We start from the raw sequence: 23,018 nt of genomic DNA, 5'->3' as shown, positions 1-23,018 counted from the left end.
CACAGTATAATTTGTTTCAGAATTGTAGTCAACTATCTGAAACCTGGCCACCCTTTAACAATTAAGTTCATATCATATTCTAAATCCTTTGTTGTCATTTCTACAGTCTTCATAGTATCTTCTGCCCGAGTAGCTTCCATCTCAAGAAACTACTTTCTTTGTTTTGTTTTGTTTTTTAACTTTATTTTATATTTTTACAGCATTCCAAAATTCATTATTTATGCACCACACCCAGTGCTCCATGTAATACATTTTTAAAAGGCTTTATTTATTTATTTGAGAGAGAATAAAGAGAGAGAGAGAGAGAACATGAGGGGGAAAATGTCAGAGGGAGAAGCAGACTCCCCACTGAGCTCAGAGCCCAATGCAGGAATTGATCATGAGATTCCAGGATCATGACCTGAGCTGAAGGCCATCACTTAACCAATTGAGCCACCCAGGCACCCCAAGAAACTAGTTTCTTTGTTTACCCATAAGAAGCAATTCCTCATCTATTAAAGTTTTATCGTGAAATTGTAGCATTCAAATACAAAAATAATGAAAAAGTTTGAAATATGGGAATTACCAAAATGTGACACAAATATACAGAATAAGGAAATACTTATGTGAAAATTGTGTCCATAGACTTGCTTGACTCAGGATTGCCAAAAACCTTCAATTTCTAAAAAATACTGTATCTGTGAAGCATAATAAAGTGAGGTGAAGTACAATAAAACAAGGTATACCTGTAGAGGTGTTTTACCTCCTTGGTTAAATTCACCGAAAATATTTTATTATTTTTGATGCTATTATGAATGGAATTATTCTATTTATTTCTTTTTTAAATAGTTTGTTTTTAGTGAATAGAAATGCAACTGATTTCTGTATGTCAATTTTGTATCCTGTAACTATTAAATTCATTGATTAGTTGTAACTTTTTTTTCTTTTTTGGTTGAGAATTTAAGATATCCTACATACAAGATCAAAACATCTGCAAGCAAAGTTAATTTTACTTATTTTCTGATTTGAAAATCATTTACCTTTTTATTTTGCAAAATTGCTCCGGCTGGGTCTTCCAGTCCTATGTTGAAAAAGAGTGTTATGCTTAAGAACTCTTGTCTTATTCTTCACCTTGGAGGAAAACATTTCAACCTTTAATTGTTGAATATGTTGTTAGCTGTGAGCTTATCATACATGGGGTTTGTTCTTTATATATAAAATTTGTGAAGTTTTTATTATGAAAGGACTTTGTAGTTTGTCAAAGGCCTTTTCTACAGCTATTGAGATGATCATATGATTTTTGTCTTCCCTTCTCTTAATGTAGTATATCACATTTATTAAATTACATATAGTGAACCATTTTGTATTGCAGGATAAATCTTGCTTGATCATGATGTGTGATCCTTTTTTTTTTTTTAAAGATTTTATTTATTTATTTGACAGACAGATCACAAGTAGGCAGAGAGGCAGGCAGAGAGAGAGAAGGAAGCAAGCTCCCTGCTGAGCAGAGATCTTGCTGTAGTGCTCGATCCTAGGACTCGAGATCCTGACCTGAGCTGAAGGCAGAGGCTTAACCCACTGAGCCACCCAGGTGCCCAGATGTGTGATCCTTTTAATGTGCTATTAAACTCAGTTTGCTGGAATTTTGTTAAGAATTTTTTTTTTTTGCAACTTTATTCATCAGGAATATTGACCTGTGGTTTTCTTGTATTGTCCTTATCTGATTTTCATAACAAGGTAATGCTGGCCTTATAAAATGAGTTTGGGAATGTTCCTTCTTCAGATTTTTTGGGACAAGCTTGAGTAGGATTGGTGTTACTTCTTTAAATATTTGGGAAAATTCACTAGGGGAAACTTATCTGGTCTTGGATCTTTCCTTCTTGGGAGATTTTTGATACTGATTCAGTTTCTTTACTGTTCAGATTTTCTATTTATTCATGATTCTGTTTTGGTAGGCTGTACATTTCTAGGAATTTTCCCATTTCTTCTAGGTTATCCAATTTATTAATGTATAATTGTTCACACTAATCTTTTTGATCCTGTATATTTCTGTGGTGTCAGTTGCAATGTCTCTTTTTTCATTTCTAATTTTATTTATTTATTTCAGCTTTCTCTCTTTTTTCTTTAGTCTGGTGAGAGATTTACCTTTTTTTTCTTTTTCTTTTTTTTTTTTTTTTACTTTTCAAAAAATGGTGTTTATTTTGTGTATGTTCCATATAGACTTGAGAAGAATGTGCATTTGGCTGCGATTGGATGGAACATTTTATAAATGTCTATTAGGTCCATTTGATCTAAAGTATGGTTCAAATCCAAAATTTTTTGTTGTTTATTTTCTATCTAATCTGCCCACTATTGTAAGTGGAGTATTGAAGTTCCCTACTATTACTGTATTGTTCTCTGTATTTCTCTTCAGCTGTGCTAATGTTTGCTTAATATATTTTGGTACTCCAATGTTGGGTGCATATATATTTACAATCATTATGTATTTTTGATAACTTGAAATTCTTTATCTTTATGTAATGACTTTCTTTGACTCTTTTGATAATTTTGGTTTAAAAACCATTTTGTCAGGTGTAAATATGGCTCCCCTTATATTCTTTTGATTTCTGTTTGCATAGAATATCTTATTCTACTCCTTCATTTTGTGTCCTTGTGTGTCTTTTCTTTTTTTTTTTTTTAAGATTTTATTTATTTAGAGACAGAGATAGAGAGAGAGAGCACAAGTAGGCAGAACAGCAGGCAGAGGGAGAGGGAGAAGGAGACTCTCCACTGAGTAGGGAGCCCAATGCAGGCTCAATCCCAGGACCCAGGGATCATGACCTGAGCTGAAGGCAGCCACTTAACCAACTAAGTTACCCAGCACCCCTTCTTGTGTGTTTTAAATCTGGAATTAAGTCTCTTGTAGGCAGCACTTAATTGGGTTTTGTTTTTATCCATCCAAGCACTCTATGCCTTTTGATTGGAGCATTGAATCCATTTATATTTAGAAGAATTATTGATTTATAAAGACTGACTAATACTACCTTATTCATTGCTTTCTGTTTTGTTTTGTTTTTCCTTTTTCCTCTCCTGTGACTTCCTTTGTGAATTGATGTTTTCTGTAATAGTATGATTTTATTTCCTTCTCTTTATTTTTGGTAAATCTAGGTTTTTGCTTTGTGATTATCATGAGGTTTACACAAAACATCTTGTAGATATAACAGTTAATTTTCTGTTAATAATACTTTGATGCTGATTACATACAAAAAGCCCTATCATTTTACTCCTCCCTCTTTTTATGTTCTTGAGGTCACAACTAATCCATTTTTATATTGTGTATTCAGGAGCTATGATTATTTTTAATACTCTTGGGATTTGTGAATATAAAATTACTCTTCTGTGAATTAAATTTTCCTTAGAATGTTTGCATTCCCTATTTCTTATACACTTAAGACTACATTGGATGGATTTTAGGACTTCTGAATTTGCTTATGTAACTTTCAGTTATTCTTGTAAATGTATCTATGTTCTTCTCTAATCAGAAATTCAAGGGGATCCAATATATAATTTATAGTTACAAATGTAGTTATAGTGCAGGAAAATGGTATTTTAATGATTATCTGCATTATGATATTAATCTTCAAAGAACACAGATGTTAAAAAATGATGTTCCATGTCTAAGAAAATAAAAATAATTTAAGTAATTTTAAGTAAAAGTAAATTTGTGACATCATTTTCCTTTATATACTAAGTTCAGAAAGCTGTTGTTGAAATACATGTTGCAAAAAGGCTATGATGATGAATTTGTAAACAATAGTTTCCTTTTATAAATTATCTCAAGGACCTAAAAAGAATCACCAGGCTGTACATCTGGTATATGATGACTAATACTGAGCAATCAAAATAATGGATCTTGATTCAATAAAATTGAGTAACCTTAAGGAAGTTAAAACTGTTATTTGAATTCAGTGTTAACTATAAAATCAAAACACTTGTCTTTGAAATTCACCTAATAAATCCTTAATGCCACTGAAATCTGTGGGACAGTGATTTCCCTATTACTTTCAGCACAAATAATTAGTTAAAATTCAATGAATCAGGAACTATGAATGAAAAAATATGAAGTGGTCCAGAACATAAATGAGGTCTAAACAAATAACAAATGAATAATTGAGTAGAAACTTGATAAACAATAGATTTTTACTTTATGTCTAATCATCTTAGTCACTAATGCATACCTATATTTAGATTAATTAAACTTTAGAGAAAATAAGAATAAATCAGTAAGATAATCAATCACTTAGTACTAACCATGGTACATTCATCATATTTTATTCTCTTGTATCCTGTATCTCTAAATGGAAACCATGGGAGCTTTTATCCTTGAAATCCAGATTTGGCCTAGGAATTCTTAACCTCATTTAACTATATGAATTTCTCCTCTGTGAACACTTTTCCCTATTACTACTTCCAGAGACAAAAAAATAACAAACATTAAAAACATATTTTCAAGTTAATGTACATGACATTCTGTTTTAATTTCAACATTGGTAAGAGTCAACCATAAATCTGTATCAATTGATAATAAGTATGATAATCATTAGAATTTTAAGGCACATAAAGAGCTAGATAATAATATAAAATTATATATTGATTTTTGATGAAAATTATAAATTCCTGACCTTAGGCCTGGAGGCTAATTAGAAAGTCATATAGGGGGCACCTGGGTGGCTCAGTTGGTTAAATGTCTGCCTTCAGCTCAGGTCAGAATCCCAGAGTCCTGGAATCGAGTCCCACATTGGCGAGCTCCCTGCTTGTCAGGGAGTCTGCTTCTCCCCCAACCCTCCCCACTCTTGTGCTCTCTCTCTCTCACTCTTTCTTTCTCTGAAACAAATAAATAAGATATTTTTAAAAAAAGAATATTAAAAAAAACAAGTTAATGTAGGTAGTGTTCTTCCTATATGCCAATAGCCCAAATGACTCAGGACTCAAAGAATAATTTATCTAGGAAACAAGGTGCTTGATTTTTTTAGACAGTCTCAAAAGTCACATAGCCTTGATTCTGCCATTCTTTATTGGTCAAATTGTCATAGTCCCTTTAGGCCCAAGAGGAGGAGGCATAGACTCAACTTCTTTATGGGAGAAATGTCAAATAATTTGCTCTTTTTAAAAAATTATACCAATATACCTTGTGACCATAAATTATTTATATAATCCCCATGAGCAAAACCCTCATTTCCTTCCAAGATCCCCCAAAAGTATTATCCAGTGACCACACAGGATCAAGCTCATTATCAAGAATGCCATAATTTAAATCAGATGCACATATGGATGAAGCTTCTAAAGTGCAATTTTGAGTTACAGTTTCTCTTGATCAGCTCATGCACCACCACCACATCAACCTTCAGTGGTAGGACAGCATAAGTGTATTAGTCAGGATCCTCTAGTGAAATATATATATGGAGTTTAGAATTGGCCTACACAATTATGGAGGCCAAGAAGTTCCACAATCTGCCATCTTCAAGCTGGAGAACTAGAAAACTTAGCGACGTAATTCAATCTAAGTCTAAAGATCAGAAATTGGGGTGAGGAGGAGGGTGGCAAAGTATAAAATCCTGGTTCCAAAACCCCAGGAACCAGGAACACTAGTGTCCAAAGGCAGGAGAAGATGGATGTCTCAGTTCAAGCAGGAAGAGTGAGTTCATCCTTTTTCCATCTTTTTGTTCTACTCAGACCCTCAAAAGATTAGATGATGCCCAAGAGCATGGCAAAGGCACCCTTCTTTACTCAGTCTGCTAATTCAAAGGCTGATCTCTTTCAGTGATGCCCTCACAGACACACTCAAAAATCAGGTTTTACTAGCTATCTGGTCATGCTTTAGCTCAATCAAGTTGACATAAAATGAACCATCACAATAGGATTACAACAGACAATTTCTTAAATCTTAAAGTAGATCTTAAAACTCTTATCACAAGAAAAAAAAATTGTAACTGTGTGTGCTGATAGATATTACTAGATTTATTATGGTGATAATTTTGTTATATATATATATATATATATATATATATATATATATATATATATATAAAATCATTATGTTGTACACTTGGAACTAATATAATGTTATATGTCAATTTAAAAAAGTAGAGGAAAAGAGAAGGTACACAAAAGTTCTTAGTCCATAACAAGTCTAAAACCAAACACATCCACAATCCAGTTATTTGATTAGAATTCAGACCTGCTCCCTGAAAATGATTCTGGTCAGCATGTGACTCTACCCTACTCATGTGACTCTACCTTACTCATGTAGAGTTTACAGAACATAGTAATTTAGGGGTAAAGACCATTTAAAAAAATGTATGATGTCTATATTCCTTTCAGTGCAGACTGGTATAGCCCATTAAAACATTGTCTTTTTTAATGCACAATTTGTTCATTAGACAAAATTCAATTCATTAGACAAAACTATAAATATCTTCTACTTAATCCTTTCACTAAGTTCCACAACATAAAAATGATTGTATGACAAAGCCCTAAACATTCTTAGAAATACTGTGATTTAATAGTGTCTGCAAGGCCTACCCCTTAGATTTTTAGAAGCCCTTATGTCTTTCTGAAACATCTATGAGAAAGTACCTTAAATCTTTCTGGGATCTTACTGAAGAATGTTTCTTTCAAACCTTATCTTTATTTTTATCTTAAGGCCGTGTTTTTCTGAGATTTAACTTTTTTTCCCTTAAGCACTTTCTTATTTTAACGCCACTCCTTTGCAGACTAGAAAGATTATCAAAGGTAAGAGTTTATTCTCCTCAAGTTTCAAAAACCATTTTCCTCAATTCCTTTCAACCCTTCATAGACAGGCCCTTCAAGAACTGGCAGGCTGTCATAGACTTGGTCCCCAAACCACATGTCATAGTGGTTTTGTTGTTGTTGTTGTTGTTTTTATGAGACTATCCAAATTTTGGTTCCAGTTCTAACTTATGTTCTAGTTTTCTAATTTTTAATAACAAATCAGCAAGTCTTAATATAAAAAGAGACCCATTTTAATTTTTTAAGATGTATTTATTTATTTTAGAAAGGGAGAGGGCATGTAAGCAGAGGGAGGGACAGAAGGAGAAGAGAATCTCAAGCAGAGCACTCACTGAGCATGGAGTCTGACTTGAGGCTCAATCTCAGCACCCTGAGATCATGACCTGGACCAAAATCAAGAGTTGGCCATTTGACTGACTGAGCCAGCCAGATGCCCCTATGGGTTATAATTTTGTTTCTTCCCAATTCTGCCTTTCCTCTCTTCTGTAAAACCAATTACACATACATTGGCATTTTTTAAAATTTGTCTTCCATGTTTGCTTAAAAATAGGAAAATATTGAAAGAAAACATTAGAGGACTTAGTCTATGGTATATGTAAGTTTAAAGTAAAGGCATAATATGTAAGATTTTGTTATATTGCTGTAATATTAGCTAAAACAATATGATATAATATTATAGAGTCCAGAAATAGATGTACATAAAACAAAAACAAACTGAAGAATAATAGGGGAAAGGATGACCTTTCTAATAAACAACCTAAGTATCTATTAATAATAAAATAGGTAAAAAAAAATCAGTGTATTCATATAATGAAGTATTATACAGCATACAACATATTGGTTCTGAAAGGATGGTTAGGGGTACCCTAATAGTCCCTGAGACTCTTGCAGGTGATCTACAAAGGGAAAATTGACTTGATAATAATAACAAGATGTATGTACCATCTTCACTGTTATTCTCTTACAAGTGTTCAGAGTATTATTCCACTTATATGAAGTTTAAGACCAGGTGAAATTAATCTCATCTGGCAAAATTAAGAAATTAGTTGTATCCAGGGATACAAGTGGAAGAGGTATGAGAGATGACAGATTTACTTTAGTTACAGTTCCACATTTTAATTTACCTTTAAGAAATTAAAATTATAAAGCTTCTCTAGAGTCAAAGAATATCCATAATAATCTGAAAAAGAGATTAAAACAACTTTGCATTTTGAACTACATATTTGCCTGAGACTACATTTCCTTCAAACTGTTCAACCAGACCACATATAATAACAGATTAAGTGCAGAAGCTGATGTAAAATACAACTTTCTTCTATTAACACAGATATTAGAGAGATTTGAAAAATGTTAAACAATGACACTCTCCTCATAATTTTGTTTGGAAAATATAGTTATCCTCCACACAAAAAATGTTACCATGATTATTTCATTATTACTGAATTAAGTTAACAAATACTGAAAAAATTTAATTTTTAACACAATGGATATATATGTTGATTTTATGATAATCTGTTGCTCTGTACACTTCTGACACATACTTATGTGCACTTATGACAAATACACTTATGACACATACACTCTGTGTTTATATTTTGACTAAACTAAGATTATTTAATTAGAAAAAAGAATATTTAATTAGGAAAAAAGGGATATTTAGTTAGGAGTAATGGTTTTATATTATAGGAGATTTTCTAAGTCCTTTTCCATTAAAATATCACCCATTTTTCAATTATAAGTTTTAAAAAATCTTGGTGTTTACCCAAAGTATACGAAAACCCTAATTTGAAAGGAATATGCACTTTTATGTTTATTGCAGCATTATGTAAAATAACCAAATTATGGAAGAAGCCCAAGTGTACATCATAAGATGAATGGATAACAAAGATATGGTGTGTGTGTGTGTATACACACACACACACACACACACACACACACACACACATATATATATATAAATATATAAAGGAATATTATTAGGTTATAAATAGACTTAAATCTTGCCATTTGCAACAACGTGTATTATGGATCTAGAGAGTAAAATACTAAATAAGTAAGAGAAATATGAATACCATATGACTCTACTCATATTTGGAATTCAAGAAACAAAACAAATGAACAAGGGAAAAAAAGACAAATCAAAAAACAGACTTTTTTTTAAATTTATTTTTTATCTTCAGCATAACAGTATTCATTATTTTTGCACCACACCCAGTGCTCCATGGAATCCATGCCCTCTATAATACCCACCACCTGGTACCCTGACCTCCTACCCCTCACCCCTTCAAAATCCTCAGATTGTTTTTCAGAGTCCATAGTCTCTCATGGTTCACCTCCCCTTCCAATATCCCCAAACTCCCTTCTCCTCTCTAACTCCCCATGTCCTCCATGCTATTTATTATGCTCCACAAATAAGAAACCATATCTTTTAACTATACCAAACTATGGTTACCAGAGGGGAAGTGGACGGGAGTGATAGGTGAAACAGGTGAAAGGGAGTAAGAGTGCATTTATCTTGGGGGCACCTTGTTGGCTCAGTCGTTAAGCATCTACCTTTGGCTCAGGTCCTAATTTCAGGATCCTGTGATCCAGCTCCACATTGGGCTCCCTGATTGGCCAGAAGCCGGCTTCTCCCTCTTCCACTCCTGCTGCTTGTGTTCCTGTTCTCACTGTCAATCTCTCTTTCAAATAAATAAATAAAATCTTTAAAAAAAAAAAGTACTTTATCTTGATGAGCACTGAATAACATATAGGATTGATGAAACATTTTATTGTAACCTGAAAGTAGTATGTAATGTATGTTAATTATACTGGAATTAAAACTTAAATAAAGATTTAAAGAATTCTTGATTACTATTAAGGAAATAAATAGAGCCTTCTAGAATTAGAAACATCAACTTTGTTTCCTCTTCATTACTCCTCTTTTCCGTATTTCATCAGAGGTAGTGATTAAAATTTATTACTAAGGCTCTTACAATTTTTCATGATGTAATTATTTGGCTGTCCTTTAACCATTCTGTTATCTGAATTAATAAAGTAAAGCAATCAAACATTTTTTTTTTCAAATTCAATTTCAGACTGGTTACGCAAACTGATCTCACTTGAGATGATTACCAGCAGTGGAGATAGTATTCAATATAATCAAAGATTAGCAGTGGAACACATAAAAATATCCTCGAGTTTTCCAGGTCCTGTACAAAGATGTCAAGGAGAATAAACTAGGGTCTTGGAGAGAAATAAGAGATGAATTCATTCTGGGAATGAAGAACAAATATTTTTATCTCTTACTATGCACAGAAACTGTCTATATTAATGCTAAAAATAACACTGTGAAATAAGTGATATATTTTTTTCCTGTTAGAATTTATCAAAGAGGCTTTCATATAACTATCAATGATCTAGCCAACATTGGTGGCCTTCCAGTTCATCATAAATGTATCCCAGTCACCAGAAGTGATTTAAATATGATAAATCTCTAATCATGGCACAGTTAATATTCTGTAGTCACTAAAATTAGAGGTTTAAAGATATGGAAACCATGTTGGTTCTGCTTAAAGGGAAAAAAAAAAGTGTTTAATAAGTCAGCCAGTACTGGAGATCTTTGGTACCCCCAAATGATCCATAGACTAAAACATATGAGAGGGGCGCCTGGGTGGCTCAGTGGAGTAAAGCCTCTGCCTTCGGCTCAGGTCATGATCCTGGGGTCCTGGGATCGAGCCCCTCATTGGGCTCTCTGCTCAACAGGGAGCCTGCTTCCTTCTCTCTCTCTCTCTCTCTCTCTCTCTGCCTGTCAGATAGATAGATAAAATCTTAAATATATATATATATATATATATATGAGAACTAGCATTCTAGAAGATATGAGAACTAGTATTCTAGAAGATACTTCCTTAGTCAAAATTCTTTTGAATTCCATATAATCACATTTCAGCAAATTTACCCTTTGGATGAATGAATTTTTTTCTAGACACAACTGACTCTTTACTGGTGTCTTCTGATTTAGATACACTTATAAGTGTTATATAACATATTTCATTTTTAATTTGCAGAAACTTGAATGTCAGATTAAAGAATCAGAAGTAGAAAAAAATAAGAAACTTCCTTTTCCACTTTATCTCGTTCTTTCGTCCTCCCTCTTCCTCCCTCCTTCCTTGTTTCTTTCTTCCTTCCTTCCTCCATTCCTTTCTTTCTTTCTTTCCTTCTTCCTTTCTTTTTCTTTCAAATACTTTCAACATTTTCTGTCAGGATCTAGTATTAACTTTCACTTTACAGCAAGCTCAAAAGTATGCCTCTTAGTCAGCTCCCTGGAGGAAATGGTAAACCAATAAAAACGGAGACAGTACAATCATTTTTGGCATGAGAACATAACTTATTTGAACATCTCAGGAAGCATCAATAAAATATAGTGATGCACAAGATAAATGGAAGTATGATATAATGTACAGTTATAGATTAGAGTGTCTCTTCTAATATACATGTCAGTCTAGCAAGGAGATGGTCTAAAGGTCTCTGGTGTCTATCAGGCTGTGGGGTCATCCTGGGAAGATACAGTGCAGATTATTTAGAGATCCACAAATGAAATACTGCAAATAAACAGAGGGATTTATGTCTTTATGGATTTCAAGATATAACATTTCAATTTTTAACCTTGTGGAATGTCACAGAGTTCAAATTTTAAAAATACTTTAGTTGAAGTAGCCATTTATCAGATAAATTACTTGATTAAATATATACATATACAAATATATACTTGATTAAATATATATATACAAATATCTAAGATAAGAAAAAAGAAAGAAAATTCAAGATACCTATCACAGAACATTAATAGGAAAGACATTAATAGATCATCTGAGATAATATCTATGTGCTAGGTAAACCCTCAAGCCAACTACTTTCTATCAAAGTAATATCAAGCTCTGTATTGGGCTCCACGCTCAGCATAGAGTTTACATCCAGGCGCATCACTCTCTCCCTCTCCGTCTGCCCCTCCTGCTCATGCTTTCTCTCTCTCTAAAATAAGTATATAAGTCTTTAAAAAAAAAAAAAGATTTTCTTTTTAAGTAATCTCTATATCCAACGTGGAGCTTAAAAGTTATAACCTTGAGATCAAGAGTCACATGCTCTACCAACTGAGCTAGCCAGGCGCCCCTCACTTTATTTTGAATGTTACAATATCATAACCCATGAGATAAATGACATACAATTGACCTTTGAGCAACATGGGGGTTTGAGTGCCAATCCCCCATGCAGTCAAAAATCTGTGTATAATTTTGACTCTGCCAAAACTTAACCTCTAATAGTCTACTGTTGACTGTAAGGAAGCCTTACCCATAACATACACAGTTGATTAAAACATATTTTCATGTTATATGCATTATATACTCTATTCTTAAAATTAAGTAAGCTACAGAAAGTAACTAAGAAAATCATAAGAGAAAATACTGTACTGTGTATATCAGTACCATAAATTTACATCATCTTTTTACAAGATAAATCAACTGTCTGCCAGTACCTACAGCTATATTGTGTTATATGATACAAACTACTGTAGATGTTACACATATTACAAATACTACACATCAAAAATGTAATATTTACATACAAGTATAACAGTTCATGAATTGATAGTGAAGAAGTGATATGATTGTTTTATGGTGGCCTACTGTAATTTACATGATTGCTTCAGGTAACCTAGCCTATACAATAATGAGTGAATCCTTATAAAATTTTTATGGCATACATCATTATAATCACTCATAATATAATATTAAAAACAATGTTATATTGAAAAAAATGTAGCTGTGATATAAGGCTGATTCCCAATCTCTCCAATTAATAGAAAAGCTTTTCCTATTAAAAGAAATGCATATTGTACAATTATATTATTCCTTGAAAGCAGAGTAATAAAATAGCAAGTAAACTAACACATCATTAATTTTATTTTAACTGTCACTCACCTTATGTCCATATAAAAATAGGTTATCCACTTCCATATGTCTTGCACACAATTTTCTTTTAAATATTTTATTTATTTATTTATTTATTTATTTATTTATTTGAGAGAGAGAGAGACAGCATGAGAGGGGAGAGGTCAGAGGGAGAACACAGTTTTCTAAGCTATGGATAATTAAGTGATAAGATTGATGATGATGGTAATGATGATAACACAGAAACATCTCATACAGTTCTTGCCTTTTCTTAAATTTTCACACAAAGGTACACATATATAACAGATAAGTGTATTAGCTGTACAGCATGGTGATTATTTACTTTTCATTAAGTGGAAGTGCATCATCATGAAAGTCTTCATTCTTTGGCTTTTCCATGTATCTAAAAAATGTTTCTATATGGTACCAATCCTTATTTCACCATCTGCTTTAGTTTCAGTGCCCATATCATAGAAGAGACTATGTCATAAAAGAAATCAAAAGCAGTCTTGAATAATCAGAACCCTTCTGCCAGATTGTCTAATGTCCATTTGTTTTCTGGCACTGCTTCTTCTATGACTTCTTCCTCATCATCTGGCACTGGTATGAGAGCACTCATCTCCATCAAGTCATCGGTTAATTCCTCTGGTATGCTGTCAGTTAACTCTTGAGTGTCTATAATATCCATATATTAAAACTCCTCCCTACACACCCCCCCTTTTTTTGGTCATACACTCTTTTTCATGATTTCCTTGATTGGCTCTGTATATAAATTCTGAGAAGCCTTACAAAACATCTGGACACAGTTATTTTGGTTTTGTTTTGTTTTGTTTTGTTTTGTTTTGTTTTGTTTTCCCTACAGGAATTTGTTTCAGGATTGATAGCTTTCAGTTTTTTCTATAACAGCGGTGGCATCTTCAGTGATGTAATCCTTCCACATTTGCATGATGTTCTATCAGATTTCTCTTCCAAAGTTTTGACAATTTTTTTTCCATAGAGTATTGTGTATAATGAACTTTAAATGTCCTTATTACCCCCAATATAGAGGTTAAATTAGAGTCATTGTGTCTGTAGACCATTTCAACACCTTTGGTGTTGAACTCTGGAGGGTTCTGGGTGGCCAGAGAAATTGTCCAGTATCAAAAGAACTTTAAAAGGGAGTCCCTTACTAGCAAGGGAATTCCTGACTTCAGTGACAAAGCATCAGTGGAACCAATCTGGAGAAAGTGTTCTCATTGTCCAGGCCTTCTTATTAGGTGCAACCAAAAGACTGACAACTGATGTTCATCTTTTCCCTTCAAAGCTCAAGGATTAGAGCTTTACAGATAAGGGAATTGATCATAAACCAATTTCCATTTGCCTAAAACAATAGAATTAGCTTATCCCTTTTTCCTTAAATCCTGGTGCTCAGGATTCTCTTCATTACAAACAAATGTACTTTATGGCATTTTCCCCCCCAGATTAGGACACTCTTGTCTGCATCAAAAACCTATTTGGGCAAATATCTTTTCTCCTTAATGATTTTCTTTTCTTTCTTTTCTTTCCTCTTTCTTTCTTTCTTTCTTTCTTTCTTTCTTTCTTTCTTTCTTTCTTATCTTCCTTTCTTTTTTCCTCATTAATTTTCCTAGTGGCATCTGGGAACTCATCTGCTCCTTCTTGGTCAGGAGTAGATGCTCCTCTTGTTATCTTGATATTTTTTAAAGCCAAACCTTTTCCTAAAGTTACCAAACCAAAATTTACTGGCATAAAATTCTCCAATTTTATATTCTTCAACTTCTTTTTGCTTTAAATTGTCATATAATGTCTATAAATACAATCAGAGTCATATAGTCATATAATGATTATTCTGCAAAAAAAGACAAGGGTTTTGTTTTTTGTTTTGTTTTTGTTTTTGTTTTTCCAGCTGGCAAAGCTGCAGTGACACCTTCATGAATTTATCTTGAAATGATGGGCAACTACAGCTGCAGACCTCCTATGGTACATACTAAGCAATTCAACTTTTTCTTGTAATGTCATGACTTTTCTCTGCTTCTTAGGAGCATGTTCAGCATTACTATTGGCCCTTCCTATGAGCCCCATGGTGTTAATCAAGATTTATAGTATTGCACTGAACATGCTGAAAAACTACACAAGAACCACAAGAGATCACTTTTTGTATGATATACAACTAACTGGAAAGATGAACTACTTACACTGAGATAATTAACATTATATGACACTTTAAGTGGACACTTGTAACACTTTAGCTCACTGCAATAGCAAGGGCAGTGGCTACAAAATTATTACAGTACTACAGCATGTTTATCTACAGTCATTTTTATACAGTTATAATTTAATACTTCATCATTATGTTTATTTCTGTTTCTCTGGACGGCAAATGGCACCATGTACACTCTGTTTGTGTGTATTAAGATCTGATCAGTTTTAACTTTCCATAATAGATTTTTGTATATTTTATGATAGCAAAAGATAAGATAGAGTAGTACCTGCACATATTTTATACATTCATGACATATCTAATTTCCTCCTCCTCCTCCTCCTCCTCCTCCTCCTCCTCCTCCTCCTCCTTCTTCTTCTTCTTCTTCTTCTTCTTCTTCTTCTTCTTCTTCTTCTTGTTTGGTATTTCTTGGCAACCATGGTTCTTTTGCAAATTTTTTCAAATCACTGAATATCCCCCCAAAATTTTCCTAAATGCTTACTGAAAAAATGTGTGTATAAATGGACCTGCGCAGCTCAAACACATGTGTTCAAGGGTCAATTTTATTGTCATTAAAATATCTATAATCAAAGATTAACATATATAAACATTTTCATCTAAGCCTGAATACTTCAATTATGTATTTTCCCAAGACAGTATATAATACATATTTTTGTTTTGTTCATATTCAGTTCATAACATAAACCCTTATTAAAGGCTCATTACCTTCCTCACTGCTGAACTGGACATTTAAAGGAACAAAGATGAATAAAATTTCATCCCTACATGAAGGGAATTATGGTTTCATGAGGAAATGGATAGGCAAAAATAATTCAAATACATTATGATAATTTAGGTGAGAAAATAAGTAAGTCTTTTAAAAAATCAGAAAACTCCCTCCGAGAAAGTAACACAGGGGTGAGCCTAAGTGGGTTATATGTTCTAACCAAACTAGAAATAAGAGAAAGTCCCTTCCAGGGGAAACAAATGAACAAAGACATAGAAGTATGAAATGCAGTCATGCACTTCTGTGTGTGTGTGTGTGTGTGTGTGTGTGTAAGAGTCAGTACAAATAATGAGAGAAATGTGAGGAAATGCAAAAGTAATCTACCTTGAATAGAAAATCATGATGACTTTAACTGATAATTTTTAAAAGGGTCAGTATGATTAGATTTGTTTTAGATTCATTGATTTGAGTGTGTTGCAGAGCTTTGAGGAATACAATCTAATGTACGAATCACATAGAACTCTGTCACAGTTATTCAGATGGTAAGTAGCAAGGATCCAAGCTAAACCAATATAAATACAAATGGAACAAAAGGAGACAGCTTTTTTATCAAATGCAAATGACAAAGAGGTTATGACTTGATACTTCATTAGATGTGGCTTTTAAGAGTGAGGTATAGCCTAAGTGACTGCCTAAGTCCCTACCTTGGGTGTTATACAGATGGGTGTGCCATTAAGTGAGATGGGAAATGCAGGAAGAATACTGAAACATATGATTGAGAGGAAGGGGAAAGCAGTGAATGATGATTTGAGTTTGGGTTACAAGTGAGATATCCTATTGTTTATTCATTTAGTAATATATTATATATATATATATATATATATATATATATATATATATACACATAAAGGTCACAATAGAAATCAGGCATAAATATGGCATAAAAATTAAATAAATATCTGACATAAAAACTGGCATAGGCTTGTTAGTTTAAATCTTGAGTATAAGTAAGATGGACCAAAGTAGAAGAAAAGGAAAGAAAGACCCTTATTTAAGAGGTCCTAGCAAAACCACACCACAGTGAAGAATGGGAAAATGTGATTTAAAAACATAAAAAAAATGAATCAGAAGAAAGATTGTCAAAAAGCTAAGAAACAAAGGTTCAGCCATTCAATTTGATATCATGAAAGTCATTGGTTAAAAAGTTTGTCTGTGAAGAAAGTTTCAGTGGTGAACAGAAAGGATGACTGCTGGATCTCTCTCAAAAGAATTTCTCTAAAAATGGAGAGAGTATGACAGGGAGAGAGAAAAAGCAATACTTAGAAGTAAAGAGTAGAAACAAGTTACTCAAAATAGAAGGAACTTGAACAATAGAGCTAATAGAGAAGCGAACAGATGAGCAATAGTTCTTGTTCCTTGAGATGAAAAAAGAGGAATCATGAGTTCAAAAGCAGAAATTGGCCTCCATGGGGAAGGCCCCTCAAGTTCTGAGGCTAGAAAAAATATTAACTAGGGCAATGTAAATAAATTGGCCTGTGGAATGGGAGTGAAACTGAGTTGTTTGTGATTCTGCATCTCATTTTCTTAAGAAAAACAAAAGGGACTATAGCAGTTGAAGAGAACAGGCTTGAGTAGAGGGCTTAAAAAAAGCAATGAGAAGTATGATAAAGAGGCTAACAAAACATAAGGAAGGTAAAGAAATACAGGATTTTATGGATGTTAATTTCTCTATTATATACTTTTAGTTATGACTTTTGATGCTAATGTCAAATTCAGCATACAAATTCAGCATACTCCATCCACCCAAAGGATAATTTCATGACATATATAATATACATATAATTATATATAGTTATTATATATGTAAACAGACACACACAAATGAAAAGAACTATAATGGTGTTAGAAAGTAGAAAATGGAACACCAAGCAATACAGAAATTATGAGAAAATGTCAGAAGATGGAAAATGAATGTAATTGAGTAACAGGAGAAAAGGAAGAAGAGATACTGCAGTTCAAAATCTAAACTAAGAGCAACAGAGCCCTTAAGAAGCTTCAAGCTGGGAGTCAAAAATGCAAATCTTTGAGTAGACCTTCAGTTAATCATCAGAGTGTAGAGGGAACTTCATTCCCAATATCTAAGCCAAAGGAAACTGGTGATTTTTCACCTCAGCCTACAAACCAAGACTGCTCTGGGAGTACAGTGAAACATCTACCAATGTAATTACTCAAATATGGAGGTCACAGACTAAGGATTTTTCAAAACAGAACTTGAAGTAGCTGTAGAATCTAGGATATCATGCATAAGGCTGTCTAAAAGCAAAGACAGCCTTATCAGAGAGTGAAGTACATTAAAACCCTCAAATGCCAAGTGCAAATCCTTTCCTGTTTACCTGGTAAAGGTAGAGACCCTGCCTTTTTGCTTGCTACATACTCACAAATACCACAAACACCACACAGAATCCTGACAGGCTGTGAGTACTGCTGTTGAGCCTTCAGCTTCACTCTATTAAAAACTACTCCGTTGGAGCAATTTATATAAATCAAGGCAGAGGAAAACCACACAAGGTACCTAGATAATTAACCTAATCCTTCATTTTAAAATATGAACAACTGCCACATATCCTTAAATAAAGAAAAAAAATCTAATTGAAAGGGACCAAGATAAAGAAATTGAGCTGGAAAACAAAATAATTCAAGGAAAAGAAAAAAAAAGATTTCATTTTTTATTAGTGTAACATCAGACTGATAATTAAAATAATATGGACATTAATTGAAGAGTAATTATGAGCTGGTCACAGTGTCAACTGATTATAAGCATTATATATATACATATATATTTTTTCATACTTTTTAATAAGTATATTTTATATTTACATATGTATGCATATAATATATGTATATATATTAATCTATATTCATATTATATCTACTGTAGAAAATAATATATCAAATAACCAGAAATATAACTGGAAATTAAAACTATGATTGAAATTAAAATAAGAATAAATAATTGTTAATTATATAATAAAACGAATCAAGCTGGTGATATACAAGGTAAAATCTAGTAATCCTTCCAGATGTAAATCAGACAAAGATGTCCAAGATATCTGAGAAAATTTGGAAGAGATGGAGAATAAATTAAAAGAAAAATAAGGAAACAAAAAAAGTAAGGAGATTTTTCTTAATTTAGTCAATTTAATATTTAGTCAATTTCTTAATTTAGTCAATTTTTATGCTGAAATTTGAATTTGTAACATTAACACAATTTCTTATTTTATTTATGTTATAAGGTAATAATATTAATGACCTAAAGTTTTAAATTATGTAACCTTGTTTTATATGTATTTCACCTCATTTAATAAATATTGTTGATTAATTAACCTCAAATTCACAACAAACAACACTACTCCTTATTCCTGAATGAAGCTTATCTAACAGACATATTTTCTCCATAATGTCCGTCATAGCCTGCTTACTCTTAAGAACAGTCTACACAGCACTTTATCATCGTGCTTGGGATCCACTGTAAACAGAAAAATCACCAACAAAAAAGTACAGAAACATGAAAAATGTGGCACCTAGAGACCGAGAAGAGGGCACTTGTTTAGAGTAACAGACCTGGAACAAGACAGAGTATCAGATTCTTTGACCTTCACTGGGCATTTCTACATTAGGTAACTTGAATTTTTTGCCACTGTGTGCATCTCTGAATGACTGTAAAAGATCTGAAAGTACTAGTTTTGGGGTTACAAATAAATTTTAATGAGTAGATTGATTCTTAAATGTGGAATCTATGAACACCAAAGATTGGCTGTATGTGAAAGATTCATAGGTAACATTGTAGAAAGGGAAGAGTCATGATGTTGGAAGAGTAGACAAGGTTGATAATAGGTTGTATTCTAGTTTAGGAGTATTATCCTAGAGGAATTTGGGCATGAAGCAAGAGTTAAACTGAGGAGCAAAGACTGTATTTTGGTTTTATAATAATCACTATTTATGTGTGGTGTGGTGAGAGAAGTGGTGAGAAACAAATCTGAGATTGATCAGAAGCCCTGGTGCTAATCCTGGTAAGAAATTGTAAGACCAAAAAGAAAGAAAGTGACAATGGAATGATGGGAAGGGATGACTGATTCAAGGTGAAGGATAAATGAGAAGGAGGAATCAAATTTGACTTTCTGATGACAGAGATGTTATGTACTGAGACAACAATTAAAGGCAATTTCAAGAGGGAAAAAAATAGGAAATTAATTTTAACTAATATAGAGGAGGAAATTTTTTTCCTCTATTCTTTTAAGTTTTCAGAATTAGACATAAGACAGATTTGCAGAATAAAACTGTAAAATATTATTATTATTAGATATCTCCCATATATGATATTACATATTTCCCATATACTTGAGAAAATTTATCACAATTACAAAATCTCAAAGAAACAATTGGAGTTGAATGCTTATAGTGAATGGAACAAAACATAGTAAATTTTGGAAAACACAATAAAGCAAAAAGGGGCTTAGGCTGGGTACTTAACTAGATGGAGAAGTGACTAGAAAGATGAAAAATAAAGGTTAGTTTAATAAAATTGGTTTGTATAGATTTATCTTGGTCTCAGCTTCCCATCTTTGGTGAAAAGAATGTTACTTTAATTCTGATATAGGGAGGGCATGTTTCACATGGGAATTTCATCTGCTTTTAAGAAAAAGAAGAAAGTTCAGAGTGTCCTTCTTATATCTGCTGTATTCCAAATACCTTTAACTCATTATAGTCAACGTGCCAGAGTGGCCTACTTTGGGCGGGTGTGTTTTAAACTCCTTCACGAGGTTGAGTTTTAGTTGCCTATAGAGGATATCCAGGTATAGATTTTTAAAAAACATTTATGCATATGCATCAACTTTAAGATGAAATATAAGTAATGTGGAAGAAATGAAATCCCCGAATTAAAACAAAACAAATGACAAAAACAAAGCTATATAAAACTAAGAAGTTGAAGGAGGTAGAAGAATATGTGAAAGAAAGAATAAAAAAAAAAAAAAATAGCCAGAATAGTAAGAAGGAAGTGGAGAACATTTTGTGGAAGCTAAACAAGAAAGAAATGGACAATAATGTTAATTATGGCAAAGAAGTAAAACAAGTTAAGCTCAGGAAGACATCCAAGATATTTGGCAATTAGGAACGAACTTGGTGACCCTAACAAAGAGTGTTTCTCTGTAATGAAAGCCAGATTGGTTTAGATTGAGAGGGAAACAGATGGTAAGAAATTCTAGGTGGCCTATTCATGATCAAGCACACACATTCAAGCTTGTCAACATTTAAATCTCAATTCTGCTATTTGAAAACTGGGTGCACTTTGGAAATTTATTCAGTGTCTTTGTTTTTTTGTCACCTGTATAATAGGTTTGTTAAGGACTTAACTGTAAAGCGTTGTTCTGAAGAAGAAATGAGTTAATGCAAGTGAGGTGCTTAGAACCTTACCTGGCATTGAATAAACACTTAATAAACTTTTATAAAAAAGATATATTCTGAGGACAGCTGGGTAGCTCGGTTGGTTAAGTGCCTACCTTCAGCTCAGCTTTTTGATCCCAGGATTTTGGAATTGAGTCCCACATTATCTCCTTGCTCATTGCCTATTCCTCCCTCTGCCTGCCACTGCCCCTCTTGTGCTCCCTCTCTCTGATGAATAAACAAACAAACAAACAAATCTTTAAAAAATGTACTCTGATCACATATTTTTATAAGCTTTCTAATAATAGAAACAACAATCAATAAGAGCATCTCTACATTTTTAAATCTGTTTATTGGAGAAGGAAGAAACATAAACTGCAAATATTTTTAAAAATCGTTTATCATTAAGCAGAAACAGACTGCAGAAAATTTAATTAAGTTGTATACTTTGACTTCACAAAACTAATGTTTGTTTTTAACTTTAAAATCATGTTCCCTTCAAAAAGCCTTTAGAATACTTCTTGTGCATACTTAACTTTAGCATTTATCATTTTAAAATGCATCCTGTATCATACCTCATGTTTTGTTTTACATCTTAGTTTTACTTAGGCTAAAAACATTTAAACTTTTCTAAATTAAAAAAAAATAGAAAGATGAAAAATTATACCTTTATTTTATTTGGTTTCCAGTTTAATCAAAATGTTATGTTTCATTTATTTATCCTTTAACATCATGAAGTGCTGAAATTTTTTTTTTTTAATCTTGTGGTTTTCTTGGACATTACATTACCATGAAACTGCAATGTTTTAAGTGTGAAAGCATTAGAGTTTCAAGTTTGATTTGGCATGAACACTTTTCTCTGGCAAACCTTCAGCCTCAAAGACATACATGCCTATTTGTGGTTTCTTATGGTTTGAACCTCTTTGTGGGAAAAGAGATTGGGTTAACATGATCAAAAATATCTTTGTGGGGTGCTGGCAGGTAGAAAGGGAAACAGACAAGAAAAAACTGACTACATAAAGGATTCCCAAAAATATATCCCAAGAGGAAAAAAGAAAATCAGTCTCTTACTCATGTTAAACAACATACCCATATTAGGTACAGTTCATATTTGAGAAAGCTGAGCTTGATATTTATTTTAGCTAGATTTGCCTCGGTGTATTACTCTCAGCTATTCAGTTTTCTATTTCTAGAACTTACTGTTAAAGTTGTCTTTACATGGAAAAAAAAAATCTTATCTCTTCTGAGCAATTCACAGTTGTCCCACCAGATCTTTGAGCTCAATTCTTGCAAGTACATAATTATTAACTCTATTGTGTCAATCTGTTTCCTCCTATATACGTGCATATTTATCCCTTTAAGGGGGTTAGGATTACGTTTATTCTTTTATCATAATATTTTTATTGCATTTCTTATATGTGTTGCACTTTATTTGTATGTGCTGGTGACAGAGAGATGAGAAAATATATTCAAAGCTCACTATAAGACATTCAGCCTAGACAGCAGTCAGATCAACAATAGAGGCAGATGTCAGAGATATTGCAGATTTGGTTCCAGACTACCACAATAAAGCATATATCTCAATAAAGCAAGTCAAATTAATTTTTGCATATAAAAGTTATGTTTATAACACTATAGTCTGACTAAGTGTGCAATAGCATTATGTATAAAAAATGTGCATACCTTAATATAAAAATATTTTATTGCTAAAAAATGCTAACAATCATCTGAGCTTTTAGTAAGTCATAACCACTGATCACAGATAATCATAACAAATATAAAAATAATGAAAATTTTTAAATATTGAAATGTAATACATATAAGAATAATAAAGAAAAAAGTTTAAAATACTGTGATTTGATGTATTACCCAATATGTGACACAGAAACACAAAGTGACCAAATACCATTGGGAAAATGGCACTGATAAACTTGTTCAATACAGTGTTGCTGCA

At 32.7% G+C, this 23,018-nt stretch overlaps 1 long non-coding RNA gene across 1 annotated transcript in view; it reads left to right on the top strand.

Moving 5' to 3' along the window:
- The window catches only part of LOC309845039, a 67,140-nt gene that overhangs the window by 10,830 nt on the left and 33,292 nt on the right, over positions 1-23,018 (top strand). Inside the window, exons 2-3 of the long non-coding RNA XR_014300996.1 lie at positions 14,602-14,675; positions 19,208-19,299. This is a non-coding gene — a long non-coding RNA (uncharacterized lncRNA). The remainder of the gene's footprint in view (positions 1-14,601; positions 14,676-19,207; positions 19,300-23,018) is intronic.

Source organism: Mustela nivalis, assembly GCF_964662115.1.
Source record: "Mustela nivalis genome assembly, chromosome: 12".
Classification (NCBI taxonomy): domain Eukaryota; kingdom Metazoa; phylum Chordata; class Mammalia; order Carnivora; family Mustelidae; genus Mustela; species Mustela nivalis.
This window is presented reverse-complemented; position numbering and strand designations above follow the sequence as displayed.